Source organism: Marmota flaviventris, chromosome 2, assembly GCF_047511675.1.
Source record: "Marmota flaviventris isolate mMarFla1 chromosome 2, mMarFla1.hap1, whole genome shotgun sequence".
Taxonomy (NCBI): Eukaryota; Metazoa; Chordata; class Mammalia; order Rodentia; family Sciuridae; genus Marmota; species Marmota flaviventris.
In genome coordinates, this window is record NC_092499.1 from 137,178,789 (window position 1) to 137,203,528 (window position 24,740).

Sequence of the window (24,740 nt, forward strand, 5' to 3'; positions counted from 1 at the left end):
TAATTTATAATATAGTGGTCCTTTTTATCTCTGATCATGCTTTATAAAGATCACTTTATCTAGTATTAATATTATTGTGTTAGTTTTTCATCACTGTGACAAAATACCTGAGAAAATCAACTAAGAAGAAAGATTTATTTTGGCTCACAATTTCAGAGGTTTCAGCCCGTAGTCACTCAGCCCCCGTTGCCAAGAGGCTTGTGGTGAGGCAGAACATCATGATGTAGCATGAGCAGACTTGCTCACCTCATGGTGGCCAGAAAGCAGAGAGAGAAAGAGAGGGAGGGAGGGGGACAAGATAAGCCCTTCCAGACTGACTTCCTCAATTAGGTCCCACCTCCTCAAGTTTCCACCAGCTCCCAGCAATGCCCTCAACTGTGAACCCATCAGTGGGTGAGGTCAAGGCCCTCAGGATCCAATCACTTCCAAGAGCCCAACCTCTGAGCCTTGATGCAAGGAGGAGTAAATGCTCAACACGTGAGATTTGAGGGGACATTCCAGATCCAAATCCTAAGGATTATATGTCTTTCTTTTAGTTTATATTTGCTTGATATGTCTCTTTCCATCCTTTTTCTTTCATCATATAAATAATATATAACTGGGTTTTTAGAAATCTAATAGGTCCCTCATTATCTCTTTTTTGGGAGGGTGGTGCTGGAGATTGAACCTAGGATCTCATATGTGCTAAGCATGTATTCTACCTTTGAGCTATGCCCATAGCTACAAAGGCATTTTAATATTTTTTTTGTGGGGCGGGCTGGGGGTCAAACTCAGGGCCTTGTGCCTGCTAAGTACATTTTCTGTGACTCAGCTATATCCACAGATGTCCCTATCATTTTAAACTTTTAAAAAATTTTTAGTGTGCTCCAATTAGTTATTCATGACAGTCGTATGCATTTTGACACACTATACACAAAAGGAACACAAATTCTCATTCTTCTGGCTGTACATGATGCAGAGTCACACAGGTCATGTAATCATACACGTATATAGGGTAATAATGTCTGTCTCATTCCACTGTCCTCCTCACCCCCACAACACCTCCCCTCCTCTCACTCCCTTCTGCCCAATCCAAAGTTCCTTCATTCTTCCCTATCTACACCCACATTATGACTCAGCATCTGTTTATTAGAGAAAAACATTCAGCCTTTGGTTTTTTGGGTTTGGCTTATTTTGCTTAACATGATATTCTCCAGCTTCATCCATTTACCTGAAAATGCCATAATTTCATTCTTCTTAAGGTTGAGTAATAAACCACTGTGTATGTGTACCACAAGAAAAACACCTATCATGAATGCTCCAAATATATTCACTGATGGGTCAAATAATGGTACAGCAGCAATAGTTACACCTGATCAAACTTTTACATTTTTAGTACCCAAACAATCAGCTCAAAAGGTAGAGCTTAATGCGGTTTTACAAGCTTTTGTGATGTTTAAAGATTCTGTATTTAATTTATTTTCCGATAGTCAGTATATAGTTAATGCTATAGTATCCCTTGAAGATGCTGGTAGGATTTCCCCTTCCTCTACTGTTTTCTCTTTGCTTTCCACTATACAAAGTCTAATCTAGGACAGAAAAGATCTGTTCTTTATAGGACATATCAGGGCACATACAGGATTGCCTGGAGCCCTTAGTTTGGGCAATGATTTAGCAGATAAAACTACACATGACATACATATTTTCTCTACACTAGAAGAAGCTACAAATTTTCATAAAAAGTTCCATGTCAATGCTAATACTTTACAAAAGTGTTTTAAAATAACTAAGGAACAAGCTAGACAAATAATAAAACAATGTCAAAATTGTGTGACCTTTTTACCACAAGTTAATCTTGGAGTCAATCCTAGAGGACTGATACCTAACCATATTTGGCAGATGGACGTCACACACTTGCCAGAATTTGGAAAAGTAAAATATTTGCATGTTACAGTTGATACTTCTTCCGGATTTTTGATGGGCTCCCTTCATGCCGGAGAAAAAACTAAAGATATTATAGCTCATTGCTTACAAAATTTTGCCACTGTGGGCGTTCCAAAACAGTTAAAAACAGATAATGCCCCTGGTTATACTTCTACCTCTTTTAAACAATTTTGCTCATCATTTGGCATTACTCATATAACAGGAATCCCATACAATCTACAGGGACAAGGCATAGTTGAAAGAGCTCATCAAACTATTAAAATGTACTTATTAAAGCAAAAAGAGGGAATTGGGAAGGGGTATATATTCCCCAAAGATAAACTTAAAATAACCCTTTTTACTCTAAACTTTTTAAATTTGGATTCATCAGGACTTAGTGCTGCGGAAAGGCATATGTGTCCAAAAAATGTACATAAGCCCAAGGTACTTTGGAAGGATATTCTAACAGGACAATGGAAAGGTCCTGACCCAGTGATTGTCTGGAGTCTGTTTGTGTGTTTCCACAGGGAGAACAGCAGCCGATTTGGATTCCAGAGAGATTAACTAAAGCGATTTCTACAGAACAAAAAGAAGATGATTTGGCTCAAACCCAAAACAGCTGATATCCAAAACTCCAGTTTGGCTATCCTTACATCTGCGACAGAACCAGGATGCTTTTTTCAATATCTATTTTATTATTACCCTTTCCCACATCATGAAGTTCTATTTTGTTTTTTGAGCTCATATAGACCTAGGTTAATGTTTTGCTGATCAGTTCTATTTTTTGACTATAGAGTTTTTAAACATTGCAATGGAGATTTCACCTGTAAAAAGTTATAAGGCCTTTACTATTATGTTATGTGTTGAATGTATTATATTATGTGTGCACACTTGTGTTTTATGTTGTATGTTTATATATACGTATGTCCATATATCATATATGATGAGCGCTCATGAAAAAATGGATCCAAATATTTTTTTTATTCACGTGATTTAAATGGTTTAATTTAAATTGGATAAACAGCTGTTGAGGATTGTTTTAATATGTGAACAAAAAAGGAGGTTAACAGATCTGTTTGTTACTTTCACCTTTCCTTTTCATTATATTTAATAATTCTGTTCAAGATAATGTAAATTGTTCAGAAAATTGTTTTCTTTTAGTGCCTTCTGGAATGTTACATAATTTTTTTCTTTAGCCATTATTGCCAGAATTCCTATCTTCATCCCAGTGCCAGTGAAGACAAAGATAAAACCAATCTACAGTTTCTGCAATAGCTATCACTGAACTGCTTGCAGAACTTGCCTGGACTATGTATCACTTGTATGCATTGTGAACTCACTTGTATGCATTGTGAACTATCTGTTGGTGCAGCGACTTGTGGTAGTGTTGGAGTATTTTTGCTGATGGTGTCATTGGTGGTACAATTTTTCCAAAAGGAGCCATCAATTGGCTTGGTGTATCTTCCTCCCTTCTGCTTGTCATGGTCGTTCAGCTAAAATTTGGGGGCCAACAGAGGTGAGGCAAAGAACCTCACCCCCCCCCCCCCGCTGGTACAAAGATCTATCCACAGGTGTGGCTGTATGCTGGACCGGTAGTCAATGACGGGTAAGATCCAATTGCAATGGTACCAACCTAAGACAGGAGGCTGACTCCTTGAGGTCAGCTCATCCGATGACGGGTTAGGACCATATGTACTATTGGACAACATAAGGCAGGCACGGTCCCTAAGCCACATGCTTGTTGTTTAAACAGAGAGGGGGAGATATTGAGAGCCACAGCCGAAGGGGCCCCAGCAAATTTCCAGCTGCCAGCAAACTTCCAGCTGCCAGCTGATGATTGGCTCACAGAGGCCCCAGCAAACTTCTAGCTGCCAACTGATTGGCTCCTCTGCGGTGATGCTCATTGGGCTGTTTCCCCACCCTTTCAGACCACGGAGCTGCTCATTGAGGGACTCTTTTTGGCTCCGCCCACTAACATGATATTCTGCAGCTTCATCCATTTACCTGATAATTTCATTCTTCTTAAGGCTGAGTAATAAACCATTGTGTATGTGTACCACATTTTCTTTATCCATTCATCTGTTGTAGGGCGCCTAGGTTGGTTCCATAGTCTAGCTATTGTGAATTGAACTGCTATAAACATTGATGTGGCTGCATCATTTTAGTATGTTGATTTTAAGTCCTTTGGATATAAATGAGGAGTAGGATAGCTGGGCCAAATGGAGGTTCCATTCCAAGTTTTCTGAGGAATCTCCATACTGCTTTCCATGGAGGTCGCACCAGTTTGCAGTCCCACCAGCATTGTCTGAGTGTGCCTTTTCCCCCACATCCTCATCAACACTTATTATTGCTTGGGATTGAACCCATGGCCTTGTGCATGCAAGTCACACATTCTACCAAATGAGCTAAATACCCATCCCTGCTTGTATTCTTGATAATTGCCATTCTGACTGGAGTGAGATGAAATCTTAGAGTAGTTTTGATTTGCATTTCTCTAATTTCTAGAGATGTTGAACAATTTTTTTTCTTTTTAAAGAGAGAGTGAGAGAGAGAAAGAATTTTTTAATATTTATTTTTTAGTTTTCAGCGGACACAACATCTTTGTTTGTATGTGGTGCTGAGGATCAAACCCGGGCCGCACGCATGCCAGGCGAGCGCGCTACCACTTGAGCCACATCCCCAGCCCCAATTTTTTTCTTATATTTGTTGGTTGATTGTATTTCTTCTTCTGTGAAGTGTCTGTTCAGTTCCTTAGCTCATTTAATGATTGTGTTTTTATTCTTTTGATATTAAGTTTTTTGAGTTCTTTATGTATCCTAGAGATTAGTGCTCTCTCTGAGGCGTGCATGGTAAAGATTTTCTCCCATTCTGTAGGCTTCCTCTTCACATTATTGATTCCTTTGCTGAAAATAAGTTTTTTAGTTTGAATCCATCCCATTGATTGATTCTTTTTTTGGGGGGTGCATACTGGGGATTGAACTCAACCACTGAACCACATCCCCATCTCCATTTTATATTTTACCTAGTGACAAGATCTCATTGAGTTGCTTAGCACCTCGCCATTGCTGAGGCTAGCATTGAACTTGTGATCTTCCTGTCTCAGCCTCTCAAGCCACTGGGATTACAGGCATGTGCCACCATGCCTGGCCCATTGATTGATTCTTGATTTTAATTCTTGAGTCTTGTTAAGGAAGTCAGGTTCTAAGTTGACATGATGAAAATTTGGGCCTACTTTTTCTTCTATTGATGTCATGAATTATGTTTATTGATTTCCATATGTTGAACTAAACTTGCATCCCTGAGAAGAACCCCACTTGATCATCACGCACTATCTTTTTAATATAATTTCGTATGGGATTTTTCCAGAATTTTTTTGAGAATTTTTACAGCTATGCTCATCAGGGATATTGATCTGAAGTTTCTTTTCCTTGATATGTGTTTGTCTGGCTTTGGTATCAGGGTGATATTAGCCTCATAGAATGAGTTTGGAAAGGTTCCCTCCTTTTCTATTTAATGGAATAATTTGAGGAGTATTAGTGTTAATTCTATTTGAAGGTCTTGAAGAACTCTGCTAGACTCTGTCTGGTCCTGGGCTTTTCTTGGTTGGTAGGTTTTGGATGGCATCTTCTATTTCATTGCTTGCAGTTGAGGTCCATTAAGTCTAAATTATCAATTGTATTATCTAGTTCCATAGTTTTTTTGTTTAGTTTTTGTTTGGAAGATCTATCCAGCCTTATATCAGTCTATCTATGTACCTTCTAAATTCCTGCTCTGACATTTCCTCTACTGTGTTGTCTATGAATTCTGTTGTTGGGACATCTTGGTTTGTTTGAGGTGCTTTGTTTTTTCATGTTTCATGTTGTCTTCCCATCTAGTCGTATGGATCTGAGGCAGTACAGTTCCTACCCTGTACTCTTAGAGTGTCCATGAAGGCTTCCAGTACCTCACATTTAAGGGGGACACCAATATTAACAGCTCTAAATACAAACAACATACAGCCTTATACCAAATAGCTCCTATTGAGATGTCTAAAGTTTTGTCACAATAGGCAGAAATGATGCATTCAATTTTGTCTACAATATAAACAGTAAGTTTGCTAAAAGGGGTTACCATTTCAAAAGGTGGACAAAGAGGGAGCAGAAGTAGTTCAGGATGTGATGTTTATGAAGAAGGAGAGAAGATGGAGGCAAAAAAATTACAGTGACAGCGAAGGAGGAATTAATAAAGGTTGGCTGTTAGCATGAGAGAAGTGAGAAAGTGAATCCAGGGAGACAGTTCAGTGAGAGAAAAAATATATACAGATTTTTAAAAAAGTAAAAAGTATAAGAATACACAACAAAACTGTAATATACTGTTCAGACATCCCATTCCCCAATAAATTAATGCATGAAGAGTATTTGGATTCAAAGATGGTAGAAATGTGGGTGGGGGGGAATAAAAATCTGAATGGAAAATTGAACAATTGTTTCCAATGGCTTTCAAAAGTATCTCAGCTTCCCTTTTCCACTGATAGATAGGGTTGTCTGATGTTTGATGGTAGCTCCAGTCTGTTGGGTGCTGGACTGGTTGGCTGGGCAAGCCCATAGCAAGATACCCTCAAACCCTCTTCCAGAGTTCCCACCTGCTTTAGCCGGCCCCTTCTGTCCCATTGTACTTCAGTTCGCTCCAGTTTCTCCAACCTGTGCCCCCCCCCCCCCCATGGAAATGCTGCCAGTCCCCATCTTTCCATAGGCTTGCCAGGCATAAACTGGCCCACATAGACCCAGCCGCAATCTGAGGGATCTGGGTTTTGGATTCCCCAGGCTCTGCCTTGCTCCAATCTCAAGATCTCAATATCATTCCAACTCTCAGAGAGACCACCAGGGATGTGCTCACAGAGAGTGACGCTGCAAAGAGGCAGCCAGATGGCAGCCACTAGCACACCCACCAGGAAGACCTCAGGTGCAACCAGATCTGTAGGTATTCCGGTGGTAGAACTCAAGGCGCTGGCTGGTGTCCCCAGACTGAGGCAACCACACCCCAAGATGGTTGCGGTGGTGGTGGCAAACTGCAGGTCCTTGGCTCTGGACTCCTAGGCCCTGGTCTGTGTTCTAAGATAGCGGCAGCCACATGTAACCAAACCTGTTGGTACCTTGACAATGGATCTCCTGGCAGCAGCAGGCAGCAGGCAATCTCCCTGGCAAATGGTGGGCAGTCTGTGTGCAAACGGTGGGCCACCAAAAGGTGAACAGTGGTGGTGGGCACGGGGCAGGTAAAAGGTGTGATGGGTTGGCAAAAGGCAGGCAAACAGCAGGTGATCAGCATCGATCAGGGAGTGATCTGCAGGCAAATGGAGGGCAATTGTGGTGGGTGAACAGGGGCGAACAGTGGGGCATTTTTAGGCAGCGTTGGCTGCCTGGTAGAGAAACAGTATTTCCTCTGCTTGAATCCTTAGTCACAGAGCGACAAGGAATGCAGCCTTCCTCTAGTCTGCCATCTTGGATCTCCCTCATTATCTTTTAAAGAGAGGAATGTGGACCTTTTAAAATTACTTTAGGGCCAGGTACAGTGGCCTACGCCTAGAATTCCACTGACTCTGGAGGCTGGGGCAGAAGGATTGCAAGTTTGAGGGCAGCCTGGCAATTCAGTGAGACCCTAACTCACAATAAAAAATAACAAGGACTGGGGGGTCAGTGGTAGAGTGCTTTCCTTCAGTACGTATGAGGACCTAAGATTCAATCCCCAACACTGCAAAAAACAAAAAGCAAAATAAACAAAATATCCAATTACTTTGTTCATGTAATTGGAAGAGTTCCTACTAACTTAATTTATTATTCTAATTTTTCTTTATCTTTTATCTATAACTCCCCTTTAAGAAAGTCATAGCTGTACTATGCAAAGAGGAATATGTTTTTTTTAGTAGTAGTAATAATTTTTAATAAACATAAAAAACATTTTCAGAACATTTTTAGATTTACAGAAATTTTGAGATGACAAAACCAGGATTCCCATATTCCCTCCTCCCACTTTCTCCTATAATTAACATCAGGTTATTTTATTATATTTATTACAATTAATGAGCCCATATTGATATACTATTATGAACCACAGACCATTATTTATTCAGAATTCTTGAATTTTTACTGTAAGTGTCCTTTTTAGGTCCCAGGTACCCCCTCACATTAAGTTGACCTCAAAGAGGAATATGTTTGCCTTTAATTTCACTTTCAATTTTTTTCAGAAACAGGCGTGATTGCTTTTAATTTTTGTGCATCTTATAGCATCAACTAGATTTGTCTCTCCTACTATTTAAATACTTTATTGGAAAGTATTTCTAATGTGGATCTTTTTGTAGTGAACCTTCTCAGGCCTGTTATGCTTCATGAGGTTTTGTAAATCATGGTCTTATATTTGAATAAAAGTTTGGTTGTAACATTTCAGGTTTTAAATTTCCTTTCCTTCAACAGTTTGAAAATAAGGCTCCTTTGTCTTTTTGCATCTAGTACTGCTGTTGAAAAATTGATGTAAATCTGATCTTTGTTCTTTTGAAACAATCTGTTCTTTCTCTTGTTAACTTTAAAATTTCTCTTTGTTGTTGATGTTCTTAAGTTTCACTATTATTGCCAGGTATAGTGGTACACACCTGTAATCCCTGTGACTGGAGTGGCTGAGTCCGGAGGAGGACAAGTTCAAGGCCAGCCTCAGCAATTTAGGGAGGCTCTAAGCAACTTAGCGAGACCCTGTCTCAAACTAAAAGACAGGGATATGGTTCAGTGGTAAGTGTTTCTGGGTTCAATCTCTATTAACAAAGGAATTCATTATTATTAGTTGGGCACCATAGCATCGCCTGTAATCCCAGCTACTCAGGTGGCTGAGGCAGGAGGATCACTTGTGTCCAAGATTCAAGGCTGGCATGGGCAACATAGCCAGACCCTGTCCCTTAAAAAAAAAAAAAAAGCACTTTTTTTTAAAATCCCTTTATTTCATTTATTTATTTTTATGTGGTGCTGAGGATCGAACCCAGGATCTTGCACGTGTGAGGTGAACACTCTACCGCTGAGCCACAACCCCAGCACCCTGCCTCCCCCCAAAAAAGGGCACTTTTTTCCCACTACTATTTATCTTTTTTTTTAAGAGAGAGAGAGAGAGAGAGAGAGAGAGAGAAAGAATTTTAATATTTATTTATTTTAGTTCTTGGCGAACACAACATCTTTGTTTGTATGTGGTGCTGAGGATCGAACCTGGGCCGCACGCATGCCAGGCGAGCGCGCTACCACTTGAGCCACATCCCCAGCCTCCCACTACTATTTATCTAGGTTTTCCTTCTCTCTTCTCTTTGGCTCTTGTGGCCTACTTTCATCTGAAATCTTTTGTCTTAATTTAGTTCTGGTCAATTTATCTCCATTATTGTTTTTTTTTCCAATTATTTTTTCCTTCTTTTTGGACTTTTATTGTTTGTTTGTTTAGCTGTTTTTTATTAGCAATACTTTTTTGTGGTAGACAGAATAATGTTCTTCCAAGGGTGTCTACATCCTAATTCCTGGAACCTGTGAACATTGTTATTGGACCTGGCAAAGAGGATTAAGGTGGAATGAAGGTTGCTAATTAGCTGACCTTAAAATAAGATGATCCTGATTTTTTTTTTATGGGAACAACATAATATTGAGGGCTCCTAAATGTGGAAGAGGGGAATAGAGGTGTCATCTCAGAGTGAGGGGATGTGAAGAGGACTTGACCACACTGCTTTGAAGATGGAGGAAGGAGCAAGAAAGAGTCCACGAAAGTGGGCAGCCTCCAGAAGCTGGGAGAGGCTAGAAAAATGGAATCTTCCTGGTGGAAGGAGGCAGCCTGGCCCACGCCATGATTGTGGCCCTGCAATACCTACTTCCAGCTTTTTTTAACTTTTGGAACTATAAGATAATAAATTTATGGTTTTTAAAAAAATATTTATTTTTTAGTTGTAGGTGGACACAATATCTTTTAAAAAAAAATATATATATATATATTTTAATTTTAGTTGTAGTTGGACACAATACCTTTATCTTATTTTTACGTGGTGCTGAGGATTGAACCCAGGACCTTGCATGTGCTAGACGAGCACTCTGCGGCGGAGCCACAACTCCAGCCCCTACAATATCTTTATTTTATTTTTATGTGGTGCTGAGGATGGAACCCAGTGCCTCATGCATGCTAGGTGAGCTCTCTATCTCTGAGCCACAACCCCAGCCCAAATTTATGTTGTTTTAAGCCACAAAGTTTGTGGTGATTTGTGATAACAGTAATAAGAAATCCTTTCTAAAACTAATATTTTTAATTTTTTTTGCAATGCTAGGGATGGAACCCAGGGCCTCATGCTTGCTAGGTAAGCAAGCACTGTACCACTGAGTCACATCCTCAGCCAACTAATCATTTTTAAAAAACAATTGTTTTTCTTTTTTATTTTTCTGTCATTTGTTGAATTGACCACATTTCCTTTATTCCATTTCCCCCCCCTCTCATAATTGGTTTGCAAGCTATGTGTACTATTTCTGTTATTCTGGTAGATGTCCTTAATATTTTCACCTTTTATCAATGTTATACCATACATTTGGTATAAGAGTAAGAATCTTTGTATAAATCTTTTTATTTTTTATTTTAGTACTAGGAAATTAATCCAGGGGCACTGTACCAGCCCCTTTTATATTTTATTTTTGAGATAGGGTCTTACTAAGTTGCTGAGGCTGAACATGAACTTGTAGTTCTCCTGCCCAAGTCACTGGAGTTACAGGTGTGCATCATCTCTCCCAGCAAAATTTTTATATAAGTCCTGTCATGAGAAGCAGCAATCCCCTTATCTACCCCCAACCATTTCCTTCTGTCCCTTGGAAACCATGTTCACTCATTGGATGATTCTTCTAACACTTATTACTTTACTTCTAAGTAATATGGATATTTTGTTATTTGTTGATTTTTCAGTTTTGGACATTTTTGATTTTCCACTGTAGGGAATTAAGTCTGAACTTTTTCAGTATCAATGCACACAGAAACACACCCCTTCCCATTTCTCCCAAGTTGGTAAGAGAATGAATAAATAAACTTTGGTGTGTTTTTACAGTGGAATATCTTATAGCTTTGAAAATGAATGAATTATAGGACCAGTCAACAACAGGTATGAATCTGGTAAGAATTGCCACAAGTGAATAAAAGCACATTTCCAACAACCATGCAAAGTAGTACCTTTTTAATAAGATTCTAAACCAAATAAAAGAAAAATAATATATTGTTCAGGTACCATATATATGATAAAACTATTTTTTGATAAAACTAATTTTAAAATGCAAAGGAGTGATAAATGGAAAATAGAGGCCAGTGGTTACCTTTAGCTGGTGAAGTACAGGGAACAGGAAAGGCAAGGTGTTCATAGATGTTATTGGTAACTTGGGTGGTAGGTTTATGGGTTCATTATATAACTGAATGCATAAGCAAATCAGCAAATAAAATGGGAGGGGTCATGCATAGGCTAAATAATGATTTTTTTGTTTTGTTTTTCTGTACTGGGATTGAACCCAGGGGTGCTCTGCACACACAGCCCTTTTTATCTTTTTTATTTTTAAAATTTTTTTTCACACAGGATCCTACTAAGTTGCTGAGACTGGTCTAAAACTTGCGATCCTCCTGCCTCAGCCTCCTGAGTTGCTGGGATTATGTGTCTGTGCCCTTGCACCTGGCCCTGCTGGACTGATAATATTTTATCTTCTATTTTCCATCTCTTAGTCTCTTTGCTTTTTTTCTGGTGAGACTTCCTCCACTTTAATTTTTTTTTTCAGGTACCAGGGATTGAACTCAGGGGCACTCAACCCCTGAGCCACATCCCCAGCCCTATTTTGTTTTTTATTTAGAGACAGGGTCTCACTGAATTGCTTAGCTCCTTGCTTTTGCTGAGTCTGGCTTTGAACTTGTGATCCTCCTGCCTCAGCCTCCTTAATTTTTAACTCTTCATTTCCACTGTTAAGTTTCTTAATTACCAAAGGTTCATTTTTGGGCTGATCCCTGAATGTTCCTTTTCTGTGGTATCCTTTCTTTGTAGTATATTTGTCTCTGACTTCTGCAGTGGGATTTGGCTTTCTTGGTTCTGCTGCATCATTTACTGTTTGACAGTCTACTTACTGTCTTGCTCTTGTTCTTACTGTGCCGCAGTCTGGCTGGGCACAAATCACGAGCCACTGAAGCAGGAACAAACTTTATTTTTAAACTGCAGGAAAACACTTCACACAGCTCCCGGGGAATCCTCCCGAAGGCGCCACGAGGCTTGTCCAGGAAACCCCAGCCGGAACTATATCTCCCGGAAATCCCTCCTCCTGCACTTCCCCAACCAATGGGAACTCTCGGGGAATCCCGGAAATCCCCACGAGAACTCCAAAATAGTGCGAGAACTCAAAAGTTGCGGCAGAGGCGGACAGGCAGAGGCGCCTGTCAATCAATACTGTTGGCAAAATGCCAGGGGCCATACAGACTCAGCCGTGGCTCTCAGCATTACTGTTCTCTACTTTTCTGTGTGCATATGCTTCCTAAGCAATACTTTGACATAACTTATTTTTTTCAAGAAATTTTTTACACTGAAACTTGTAATACAGATATTTGAATCTATATTTATACATCAATCTCTAGATTTTAATAAGATTCTATATTATCCCTTAAATGAAATGAGAAATCTTTTACTCTTTTACTTCCCTCTCTTATTTCTTCTCTTCCCATCTCCCATATTGAAATAAAAATATTTTTCTTCCAGATATTTTTATTTTTTAATCAACACCTTGGAAATATCAAAAATTTTTACTGATTTTGTTGCCCATTTTACCTTCTTAAATCTCAGAATTTTAAATTTGGTAAAAGTTATCTGTTGCTGCATTTTAAAAAATTACCTCATATTTAGTGGTTTAAAACAAAATACATATATTTTCTCACAGTTTCTGTGGGTCGGGATCTAGTCATGGTTTAACTGAGTCCTCTGCTTTAGGGTTTCTTATAAGGTTGCAATCAAGGGCTGGAGTCTCATCTGAAGTTTTGACTGGAGAAGGACCTAGAATTTAGTTCTGTTTGGACTGTAGGACTGAGGGTCTCAGTTTCTAGCTGAGTGTTGGCTGGCAACTTTCATCTTGCCAGAGGGTCCTCACTATAGGGCAGCTCACAACATGTCTCAGCCTTCCTCTGGCAAAAGGGAATTCAAAATCTTTGCTGTATTCTAATGTTAGAACAAAGTGGCAGGTCCTGTCCATACGCCTGGGGAGGAGATTGCACAGGAGATAGTGCTAGGAGGTGGGGAATCATAGTGGGTCCATCTCATCCATCCACCACAGATTCCTCTTGTTGGAGTGCATCCTTAAATAACTCTTTCATATGTAGTTCTTGGATGATAAGATGGCTTAGAGCCCACAGGTGTGAAATGATCTTGTTTTATCCTCCCATTTCACTGGTAGTAGATTGGGGTAGAATTCTAGGCTGAAAACGTTCTTCCTCCTCAGAACTTTGCCATTATCTTTTTGTATCCAACATTGCCAAAAGAAAGGCTGAAGTCAGTCTAGTTTTTGTTCGTTTTTAGTTGGTGTTTTTTTCTCATTAAGGATTGCCCTTTTATTTTTGTTATGAAATGTCATCACCCTGTCTTTAGATATAGATCACTTGTTTGTCTTCTTTTATAATTGAAAACTAAAGATTCTATATATTTATGGTGAACAATATGATGTTTTGAAATATGTATATGTTTTGGAATGGTTAAATCGAGGAAAATATGCAGTAGTTCCCATACTTCTCATTTGTAGTGAAACACTTTCTTAGCAATTTGCAAGTATGAAGCGCATTGTTATCAACCATAATCACTATGCCTCACTACCGTGCTTTGATTCTGTCCCTCCTGTCTTACTGAACTTTGGAATTCTTTCATCAACACCTCCCAATCCATTCCCACCCCCACCACTCCAGCCCCTGGAAACCACCATTCTACTCTGCTTCTATGAGTTTGACATTTTTAAACTCCACATATAAGTGAGATCATGCAGTATTTATCCTTCTATGCATGACTTATTTCACTTTACGTAATGTCCTCCAGGTTTATCCATGTTGTTGCAGATGGCAAGATTTCATTCTTTTTTAAGGCTGAAGAAATCTGGGTATGGTGGCACACACCTGTAAGCCCCCAGCTACTCAGGAGGCTGAGGCAGGAGGATCCTAAGTTTGAGGCCAGCATGGGCAATTTAGTGAGACCCTATCTTAAAATAAGAAATAAACAGGATTGGGGATATAGCTCAGTGGTAGAGCACCCTTGGGTTCAATCCCCAGCACTGCAAAATATAAAAAAATAAAATAAAGGTACATTTTTATGAGGGAAACTCAATGATACTGGCCCTTTTCATTTTTTCTTCCTTTGACCTGGTGTGATGTCTGGAGGGCAGGAGCTGTAATGAGATCATGAGGCAACTCTATACTAAGGATGGTGAAGTGGAAAGGTAGAAAAAGTGTTTCCTGCATAACTTTATTGGGTCAGGGGCACAAACCTGAAATCACTTTTCTCTAGACATTCGTGTGTGTGAGTGTTTGTGGTACTGGGATTGAACCCAGGGGTATTCTGGCACTGACCTACCCCAATCCTTTTTATTTTTTATTTTGGGGCAGGATTTCCCAAAGTTACTGAGGCTGGCCTCAAATATGCCATCCTTCTGCCTCAGCCTCCTGAGTAGCTGGGATCACAGGCATGTGCCATGATGCACCCGGCTCTCTAGACATCTTATGATGTGATTTAATTGAATGCCTTTCTTTTTGCCGGAGCCACTGTTAGTCAAATTTGTTATTACTTATTTAACATTCCTAATTCATGAGGCCACTGTGTGAAAATTGTCATTGTTTGCTTTGTCCTGAATCTAATCATTTTGTGAAGGAATGGGACAATCTGCTGGGTGGGTTAAACCAATAGCTCATGTTTTTAATCATTTTCTTGCTTCTCAGTGTTGGTGGCCTTTCAGGGTAGTGCCCTACTTTTTGAGCTCAAGTGTCCACTTTGCCTCTCCTGACTACAGGTAGAGATGCCTCTGCTGTCCTTTATTTGTCACAAGCAGGGAGCAAGTCCTGTGTCCTCTATTTGAAATTAGGGAGCAAGTCCTGTGTTCCCACTGCAGTGCCTCAACTAATCATCTTCAAAGTTTCTTAGAGCTTCTGGGTGCAGTGCTGCACACACCTGGAATCCCAGCTGCTCAAGGAGGCTGAGTCAGGAGGATCGCAAGTTCAAAGCCAGCCTCAACAACTTACTGAACTCCTTAGCAACTTAGTGAGACCCTGTCTCAAAATAAGTAATAAAAAGGGGCTGGGGATGTGGCTCAGTGGTTAAGCCCCTCTGGGTACATTCCCAGGTACAACAACAACAATAATAAAGGTTCCCTAGAGCTTCCTTCTATTCACCACATCTCCCATTTTGGAGGTGCACTTGACTTCTATAGCAGACATCTCTTGCATGTGGTTATGCTGTGGTTTCCTCCTTCCGTCTAACCCATTCTCCTGTCTTTCAGGAGCACCTGATCATTTCTGGTCTGCTGAGAGCATTCTTTTCTGGTGCTGTCCCATCATGGTCTGTGCCCCCACATGCCTTCTTATCCCACATCTGATCTACTAACTATGGTTTATGTTCATGAAAAGAATAGTCAGAATGCTATATTTCTTATTATCTTATCTTATATATTATTTCTTATAAGATATTTCTTAAGTATCTAAGTTCTCTTTTAAAACTCTATCTAAAGAAACAGCAGAATTGTGCTCCAAGTTTTATATTCAAAGATTTCTTTTCCAGTGATATCCATGTAATAGGATTGATATCTCAGGAAGTACCAGTCTTTTCAAGAACACGACCTTCTTTCTATGTGACTTGAAGCATCCCCCTGTCCAGAGGCATAGCAGAGGTGTGGGAAGGAGAGGAAATATTAAGGTTTACTAGAATTCATCATTTCTAAGGCACTCATTTCTTTGAAACTGGATGTGTCCTACAATCAATATTGCTGACTATAGCAATTGGCCAGGTAGCAGTTATGATTAGTTATTACTGTCTTCACATTTGCAAATTTTGTCTGAACACTTTCTATTAGATTTTTTAAAAATAATTTTTAAAAGGCCAGGAGGTACAGCATGATAACTTGCAAAATGGCCATCAACAGCTGGGAGAAAATTCTAGAAGTGGTAGTGGAACCTTGGTTAAGAAATCCTGTGTCAACAACACTCAGAATGCACAGGCAGCAACAATATGTAGAAAGACGGTCATTACTAGCTCTGAGTTGAAAGGGATTCAGAAGCTGGATGTGGTGGTGCACACCTATAATCCTCAGCTACTCAGACTGAGGAAGGAGGATCACAAGTTCCAGGACAGCCGCAGCAATTTAGGGAGACCCTGTCTCAAAATAAAAAATAAAAAGGGCTGGGGATGTAGCTCAGGGGTAAAGCGCCCCTAGGTTCAATCCCCAGTACCAAGAAGAATAAAGAAAGAGGGAGGAGGGGGTGGAAATGGATTCAGGAGAATCAATCTCTATGGCAGTCTCTCCTGTAAAGAAATATTTATTTATTTATTTATTTAGTGGTGCTGTGGACTGAATCCATGGCCTTGCACATGCTAGGCAAATACTCTACTTCTCAGCTACATCCCTAGCATTTTTTACTTTGTTTTGATACACAGGTCTCATAAAGTTGCCCTGGTCTTGATTGGCCTTGAAATTGTGATCCTCCTGCCTCAATCTCCCAAATTGCTGGGATTACAGGTGTGCACAACCATGCTTGGCTATAAAGAAGTTTTGTTAAAAACTTCCAATTTATGACCCTTAGATTTTCCTTTTTATTAATGTACAAGAGCTAAGTACAATAAAATATATGTTTAAATATGTCTGAAAGAGCTTTTTTCCCCCACTGTTTCACCAAAAATTCTAAATAAGAAAGCATTGTTCATAATTTAATTGGCAGCTTGTTTTTCTTCCTCAGGAGTACCTAAAATAACAGTGCAGCTCACAGCTGACATACTGGTTTCGGTGACATGAAACTCAAGGAAGAAATGAAGAGAGAAGAAGGAATTCATACCCAGCTTCTGACATTTGAAACAGAGCCGGTGCAGTGGTAAACAGCAGCAAATTGGGTGGGAGGTAAACACCCCTGGGTTCAATTCCTAGTACAAAAAAAAAAAAAAATTATGCAGCAAGACATCAGCTTTGCCAAAGGGCAGTTTGTCTTAAGAGGAGATCTTCTGAATTATTTTCTTTTGATCCTCAGTACATACACACCCGCCTTCTTTATCATTTCAACAAGCAAGCCCGGAGGTCTCATCTCCTCTGTAGAGTCGTCCCCTAAGTGGAGATGACAGCCCTTCCAGCTCTAGGAGGATCATGTAGCAGAGCCAGGTGGAAACTACCTCTTCAAGGGAGGAGAACAAGTCAGGTTGAAATGCGACCAGAGTTAGGTAAGGCAGGAACACAATGACACTGTGAGGAGGAGGCTTTGTGATTCTTCTCACTTGAACTCCTCCAGAGGAGGCTGCCTCAAAGAAAGCCCTGGAACTTTCTGGAACAATCACAACAAATTAAGGCACAGCTTGGTCAGGTTGGGGGAGGCCTTGCACTTTGGCCTTCTGGAACCTCTACCCCGTGCCACTGGGATCAACCAGATCCTGATGCTGCTAGAGTGGGTTATGAAATTGCCAAAAGGGTCATCCTGAATTAATTCAGAGGGGCCTCTGGGTCACAGACCCTGAGGTCTCATGGGCCATCCCTGCCCTTAGATCTCAGGGGCCACATGCCTTTCCCTAACACTTCCCTGTCTGGATTTGGATAGCAGAGGAAGACTGCCTGTTTTTCCAAGAGGCTGAGTCTTGAGTGTAAGGGTTATTAGTTTTCAGGTCACCTCCTGTCCACTGGCCAGGGAATAGAACTTGGGAAGAATAGAAAAAATAAAAGAGGGCTGGGGCTGTAGGGCAGTGGTAGAGCACTTGCCTAGCATGCGTGAGGCTGGGTTCAATCCTTAGCACCACGTAAAAATAAATAAATAAATGTCCAACTACAACTAAAAAAAATATTTAAAAGAAAATATCATAAATGAAGTTCCAAAATCCCTTGCTCTTGCCAAATCAGCACAACCCAACTGCAATGGGATATGGATGGCTTGGCTGAGGGACAATGTAGGAAACGATCACTGTTCCCTTTTCTCCCAAATCCAGTCCAAAAATGACAGTTGTCTAACAGCAATCCTCAAAGCAGAAATATAGCAGTAGAGTTTCTCCAAGATTTGTTCCAAATGTTATCATTTGACAGTACCCATTTCTTCGTAAATCCATCAGGAGTTTTCCATTCTGATCGCCCGTGCTGGCAAGCTCTAGAAGAAACTCACAATTCTGTCATTCTAATTCTCAGAGATCATTTATTTCTCCATGGGGTACACAAGACAAATAAAGATTTAAATATGATCAAAATGTGTCCAGATGCCTGAGCAGCCAGGCTATCTGTTCAAGCAGATGATCTTCAGCTGTCAGACCAGAGGTGCCAGTGGGCGGCCCTGGAATGGACGCCCACAGAGATCACTCCACCACATTTGTCTGGCCTCCTCTGCTCTGTCAAAAGGTCTCCCTTAAAGTCAGCATTAAGGCATTTACAATATGAGGACAATCATTTTCTAAAACTCAGTGTCTTGCAGATAGCTTCAGGGAGAATGGACAAAACAACCCCAGGAGTCAAGAGTCCCAGGCATTCCGTAACCATAGTGGCCTCTTAACAGAATGGTGCCCACTAAGGAGGCTTCTGGCCCAAGAAAAAAAGTTTAACCTTTTTTTGGAGACAGAAAAGTTTTTCAGGGGCTCTGAGCAAATCAGCAGGGATGAAGAGCAAGGATGATCAAGTGAAAGAGGACACAATAATATTGTGGGGACAGTGGGTCTAGCAGTAAGTGGAAACACACTTAGAAGTTCCTTACTTATGGCTAAGTGTGAGTTACTATCACTCTGGGCTTTAGCATGGGAGTTCCTGCTGGGCAGAGAGAGACCCACATGGGAGGCACAGGATAATGATGTCCAATGTCCTAAAGATTGTCACTCTAGGGGCTCTAACTGGTCCAGAATAAATATGCCTAGAAAGGAGGAAGATTTAAGGTCAAATGGGCAGACAGGGGTGCAAAGGGGAACTAAACATACTAGTTATTGGAATATCTCATAGAACTGCATGGACAAATCAGTGGGTCGGAAATAAAAGGCTAAGAAATACTTGTTGGTACTCATATTTTTTAAAAGATATGACAAAGATGTCATTTTAAAGTAACATTCCAGGGATGTATTTAGTTCAGAATGGCAAACTGGAAGGATATATACAAACTTGTTATAGATTAATAAAAAAATCAACCCTTCAATACAAAAATGGCTTTGCAGTTACCCACAAATACTTCATGGAGCCTGGGTCAGGGTGGACAGGCACAGGCTGCTAGGATCCCTGAAATCCTTGCCCCCTGGCCCTATGCCCTCCACCAACCTTCCTTAGGCATGATTTTCTTTCGAAGCTTCCTTCTCTCTCCTGCTAGTACAACCTCCTTTGGCCGACTTTGTGTGTGTGTGTGTATGTGTATCAGTCTTCAAGTTCACAGGCATGAAAAATTAGAACACTTGTACACTATTGATGGACACCAGAATCACCCTATGATCCAGAAATTATAAGTTGGGGTATGCATTCAAAAGAATTGAAGGCAAGACCAGGTATGGTGGTACACACCTATAATCTCAGCAACTCAGGAGGTTGAGGCAGGACAATCACAAGTTCAAGGCCCAACCTCAGCAACATAGTGAGATTCTGTCTCAAAATAAAAAATAAAAAGTTCTGGGTACATGGCTCAGTGGTAAAGTGCCCTTGGGTTCAATCACAGTACCAGAAGAAGAAGGAGAAGGAGAAGGAGGAGGAAGAGGAGGAATTGCAAACAGAGGCTTGAGGAGATTTTTGTTTGTTTTGTGGGGTAGGGTGCAACAATCCTTCAAGTATTGCTATACCAGGGCAATACATGGAAAGAATAGAGCAAGCTCCTGTTCTATCTTCCTGCTCCAAACATCCACTTAACATATCGACTTTGGATAGAGGATGTATCAGATATTAAATTGATAAAACAAATATTACATATGATCTTAGCCAAAAGGCTGAAAAGCAAGATGGAAGCAACCCAAGTATCCATTACTGGGTGAATGCTAAACAAAATTATTCAGCCCTAAAAAGAAAGGAAATTCTGTCACAAGCTATAGAAAAGATGACCCTTGAAAACATTATGTTAAGTGAAATAATTCAGCTATAAAAGTACAAACTTTGTATGATACTTACATGAGGCACCTAGAACAGTCACATTCATAGAAACAGAAAGTGGACTGGTACCTGCCAGAGAAAAGGGGTAAGGGGAGGAGAAGAAGGAAGTGGTGTGTGGCTGTTTAATAGGCAGAGTTTCAGATTGTGTTCTGGTGTGTGTGTGTGTGTGTGTGTGTGTGTGTGTGTGGTTGGTACTGGAGATTGAACCTAGGGGTGCTATACCACTGATCTATACCCCAGTACTTTTTTGACACGGGGTCTCCCTATGGTGCCCAGGCTGATCTTGAACTTGCAATCCTACTGCCTCAGCTTCCCAAATTGCTGGAATTACAGGCCACTGCACCTAGGATCAGAGTTTCAGTTTTGCAAGATGAAATGAGATCTGTGGACGGATGGTGGTGAAGTCTGCCCAATAATATTTAATACCACTGAACTGAAAACATAAACATGGTTAGGATGGTACATTTTATATTATGGATGTTTTTACTACAATTAAAAAATAATTAGCAGGTTGCTCACTGAAGGCTGCTGATTGCTGGCTATTTGCCTATTTGCCCACCTTTTGCCTGATGATCTCCTGCCTTTGCTGCCCATTGCTCACTGCCCAACAATCATCCACTGCCCACTGCCCACTGCTGCCTGGAAGTCAGTTGTCAGGGTACCCACAGGATTGGTTACAGGAAGCTGCTACCATCTTGGGATACCAGGCAGGGCTGGGAGTCCAGGGCCAAGGGGCCTGCAGATTTGCAGCTAACACTGCAGACATCTTGGGGAGCAGCCACCTCAGCCTGGGGACACTGACCAGGGCCTGGCAATCAGTTGTCAGGGAACCTGCAAATGAGGACTTCCTGCTGGTGTGCCAGTGGCTGTTGTCTGGCTGCCTCTTTGCAGGGTTGCTCCTTTGTGAGAGCACATCCCTGGTGGTCTATCTGCAAGATAAAGCAGCAGTGAGATTTTGGGAATGCAATGAGGCAGAGCCTGGGGAATCTGAAGCCCACATCCCTCAGATTGCAGTTGGTTCGCATGGGTCAGTCTGGGCCTGGCAAGACTTTGGAAACCCAGAGACGGGGGACATTACCCTGGGGAGAGCACAGGTTGGAGAAACTGGAGAGAACCAGACTCTCTTCATCTCAGTGAGTCCTGAAATGTGTGGGTATACAGAAGGAGCCAGCTACTATAGGTGGGAAGACTGGAAGAGGGTGTGAGGGCATCTTGCTATAGGCTCACCCAGCCAACCAGTCCAGCACCCATCAGACTAGAGCTACCATAAAACTTTGACAACCACACATATCAGCAGAGAAGGGAAGCTGAGAAACTTTTAAACAACAATGAAAAAAAGTGTTGAATTTTTCATTGAGATTCTCCCCCCCCCCTTTTTATCCTTCTCACATATCTACCATCTTTGAAACCAAATATTTTTCATGCATCAATTTATTGAGGAATGGATTTATGAATAGTATATTACAGTTTTGATATGTATTTTTAAAATTTTACTTTGTTTTTAATCTGCATATATTTTTCTCTCACTGATCTGTCTCTTTGAATTCTCTTTCTCACTTCTCTCATGCTAACAGCCAATGTCTATTAATTCCTCCTTTGCTCTTACTATAATTTTTTTTACTTCTATCTTCTCTCCTTCTCCCTCATAAATCTCAAATCCTATATTACTTCTATTCCTTCTTTCTTCATCATTTGAAATTGTAAACCCTTTTAGCAAACTTTATATTGTAGATGATAATTGAACGATAATTGAATGCATCATTTCTACTTATTGCAACAAAACTATAGATGCCATAATAGGAGCTATTTGGTGTAAGACTGTAGGTAGTTTGCATTGGGTGCTGTTAATATTGGTATCCCTTTTAAAGGTGAGGTACTGAAAACCTTCATGGACACTCTACGACTACAGAGTAGAAACTACTACCTCAAATCCATACGACTAGATGGAAAGACAACATGAAACATGAAAAAACAAGGGAACAAAGTGTCTCAAATAAAACCAAGATGTTCCAACATCAAGAATGTTGTCTAGGATTCATAAAAAATATTGTGGAAGAAATGTCAGAGATGGCATTTAGAAGATACATAGTTAAATTGATTTTCTAAATAAAGGATGATATCAGAGAGAAAAAAACAAGAAGTGAAAACTCACTTCAATAAAGAGGCAGAGATTATAAAAAGAAATCAAACAGAAATCTCAAAATAAAGGAAATAGGAAACCAAATAAAAAAATTGAACAGAAAGTATCACCAATATATGAGACCACTTGGAAGATAGCGCCTCAGGCAATGAAGACAAAATATTTACTCTTGAAAATAAAATTAACCATACAGAGAAGATGGTAAGAAACCAGGAAGAGAACATTTGGGAATTATGGGATAACATAAAAAGACTAAATTTAAGATTTATCATACAAACCAAAGGAATGCACAATCTTTTCAATGACATGATATCAGAAAATTTCCCAAATCTAAAGAATAAAATAGAAAATCATCTATAAGAGGCTTTCGGGACCCCAAAGGTACAAAATTACAGCAGACCCACACTAAGGCACACTATATTGAGAATGCATAACAGACAGAAAGAGAATAGACTTTTAAAGGCTGCAAGAAAAAAAATGTCAACTTACATATAGGGGGAAACCAATTTGGATCTCAGCTGATTTCTCACCAGACCCTAAACACCTATAGGTACTGGGATAATATTTATCAAGCTCTGAAAGAAAATGGATGCCAACCAAGAATTGTAGATCCAGTAAAGCTAAGCTTCAGATTTGAAGATGAAGGAAAAACCTTCCATGATGAACAAAAATTAAAAGAATTCACCACTAGAAAGACTGCACTACAGAACATTCTCAGCAAAATATTGCATTAGGAAGAAATGAGAAAAAAAAAAAAAGAAAATCAGCAAAGGGAGGAACTACACTAAAGAAAAAGTCAATCAGAGGAGAAACTAAGACAAGTTAAAAACCAAAAATAAGACCAGGAATACAAATCATATCTCAATAATATCCCTGAGTGTTAATGGCTTAAGCTCATCAATCAAAAGACATGGACTAGAAGATTGGATTTTTACAAAAGAACCAACGATATTCTGTCTTCAAGAGACTCACCCTCTAGGAAAAGACATCCACAGACCATTGAAGGTGAAAAGTTGGGAAAAAACATATCACTCATATGGACTGCATAAACAAACAGGGGGTTCCATCCTCATATCAGATAAAGTGAACTTCAAGCCAAAGTTAGTCAGAAGGGATAAACAAGGACATTTCAGACTGTCTAAGGGAATCATACATCAACAAGACATAACAAATGTAAACATTTATGCCCCAAACCATGGAGCATCTACATACATCAAACAAACCCTTCTCAATTTCAAGAATCAAATAGACCACAACACAATAATACTGAGTGACTTGAACACACCTCTCTCACTACTGGATAGATCTTCCAAACAAAAACTAAACAAAGAAACTATAAACTAGATAATACAATCAATAATTTAGACTTAACAAACATATATAGAGTATTTCATCCTTCAAGCAGCGAATATACTTTCTTCTCAGCAGACATGGATCCTTCTCTAAGAGAGACCATATGTTATGCCACAAAGCAACTTGTAGCAAATACAAAGACATAGAAATACTACCCTGCATTCTATCAGATCATACCAGAATTAAATTAGAAATCAACAATAAAATTAAAAATAGAAGCTACTCTAACAACTGGAGACTAAATAACACTCTATTGAATGACAAATGGATAGCAGAAGAAATCAGGGAGGAAATAAAAAATGCTTAGAGGTAAATGAGAACACCAATACAACATATCAACATCTCTGGGACACTAAGAAGGTAGTGCTAAGAGGAAAATTCATTGCATTGATCTCATTCATTAAAAGAATAAAAAGTCAACAAATAAATGACCTGACATTACATCTCAAAGCCCTAGAAAAAGAACAAATCAACACCAAAAACAGTAGAAGACAGGAACATATTGAAATCAATGAAAATGAAACAAAGAAAAAAAATCAAAACATTGACAAAACGAAAAGTTGCTTCTTAAAAATATAAATAAAATTGATAAACCTTTAGTTATGCTAATGAAGAAAAAGAGAGAGAAAACTCTAATTACTATAATTTGTGATGAAAAAGGAAATATCACAATGGACACTACTGAAATACAGAAGATTATTAGAAACTACTTTGAAAATTTATAGTCCAATACAATAGAAAAATCTCAAAGACACTGACAAATTTCTAGAGACATATGATCTACCCATACTGGATCAGGAGGATATACACAATTTAAACAGATCAATTTCAAGCAATAAAATAGAAGATGCCATTCAAAGCCTACTCTCCAAGGACCAGACAGATTATCAACCAAGTTCTACAAGAATTAACACCAATACCCCTCCAATTATTCCCTGAAACAGAAAAGGAGGGAACCCTTCCAAACTCATTCTATGAAACTAGTATTGCTTTGATACCAAAATCAGACAAAGACATATCAAGGAAAGGAAACTTCAGACCAATAT

The 24,740-nt window shown here is 39.7% G+C and overlaps 1 non-coding gene across 1 annotated transcript; it reads right to left on the bottom strand.

Moving 5' to 3' along the window:
* Nucleotides 1-19,863: 19,863 nt before the first annotated feature.
* Nucleotides 19,864-20,053, bottom strand: LOC114081049 (U2 spliceosomal RNA). Its single transcript, XR_003580708.2, has one exon. It is a non-coding gene; the product is annotated as a U2 spliceosomal RNA (small nuclear RNA).
* Between the last annotated feature and the right edge of the window lie 4,687 nt (nucleotides 20,054-24,740).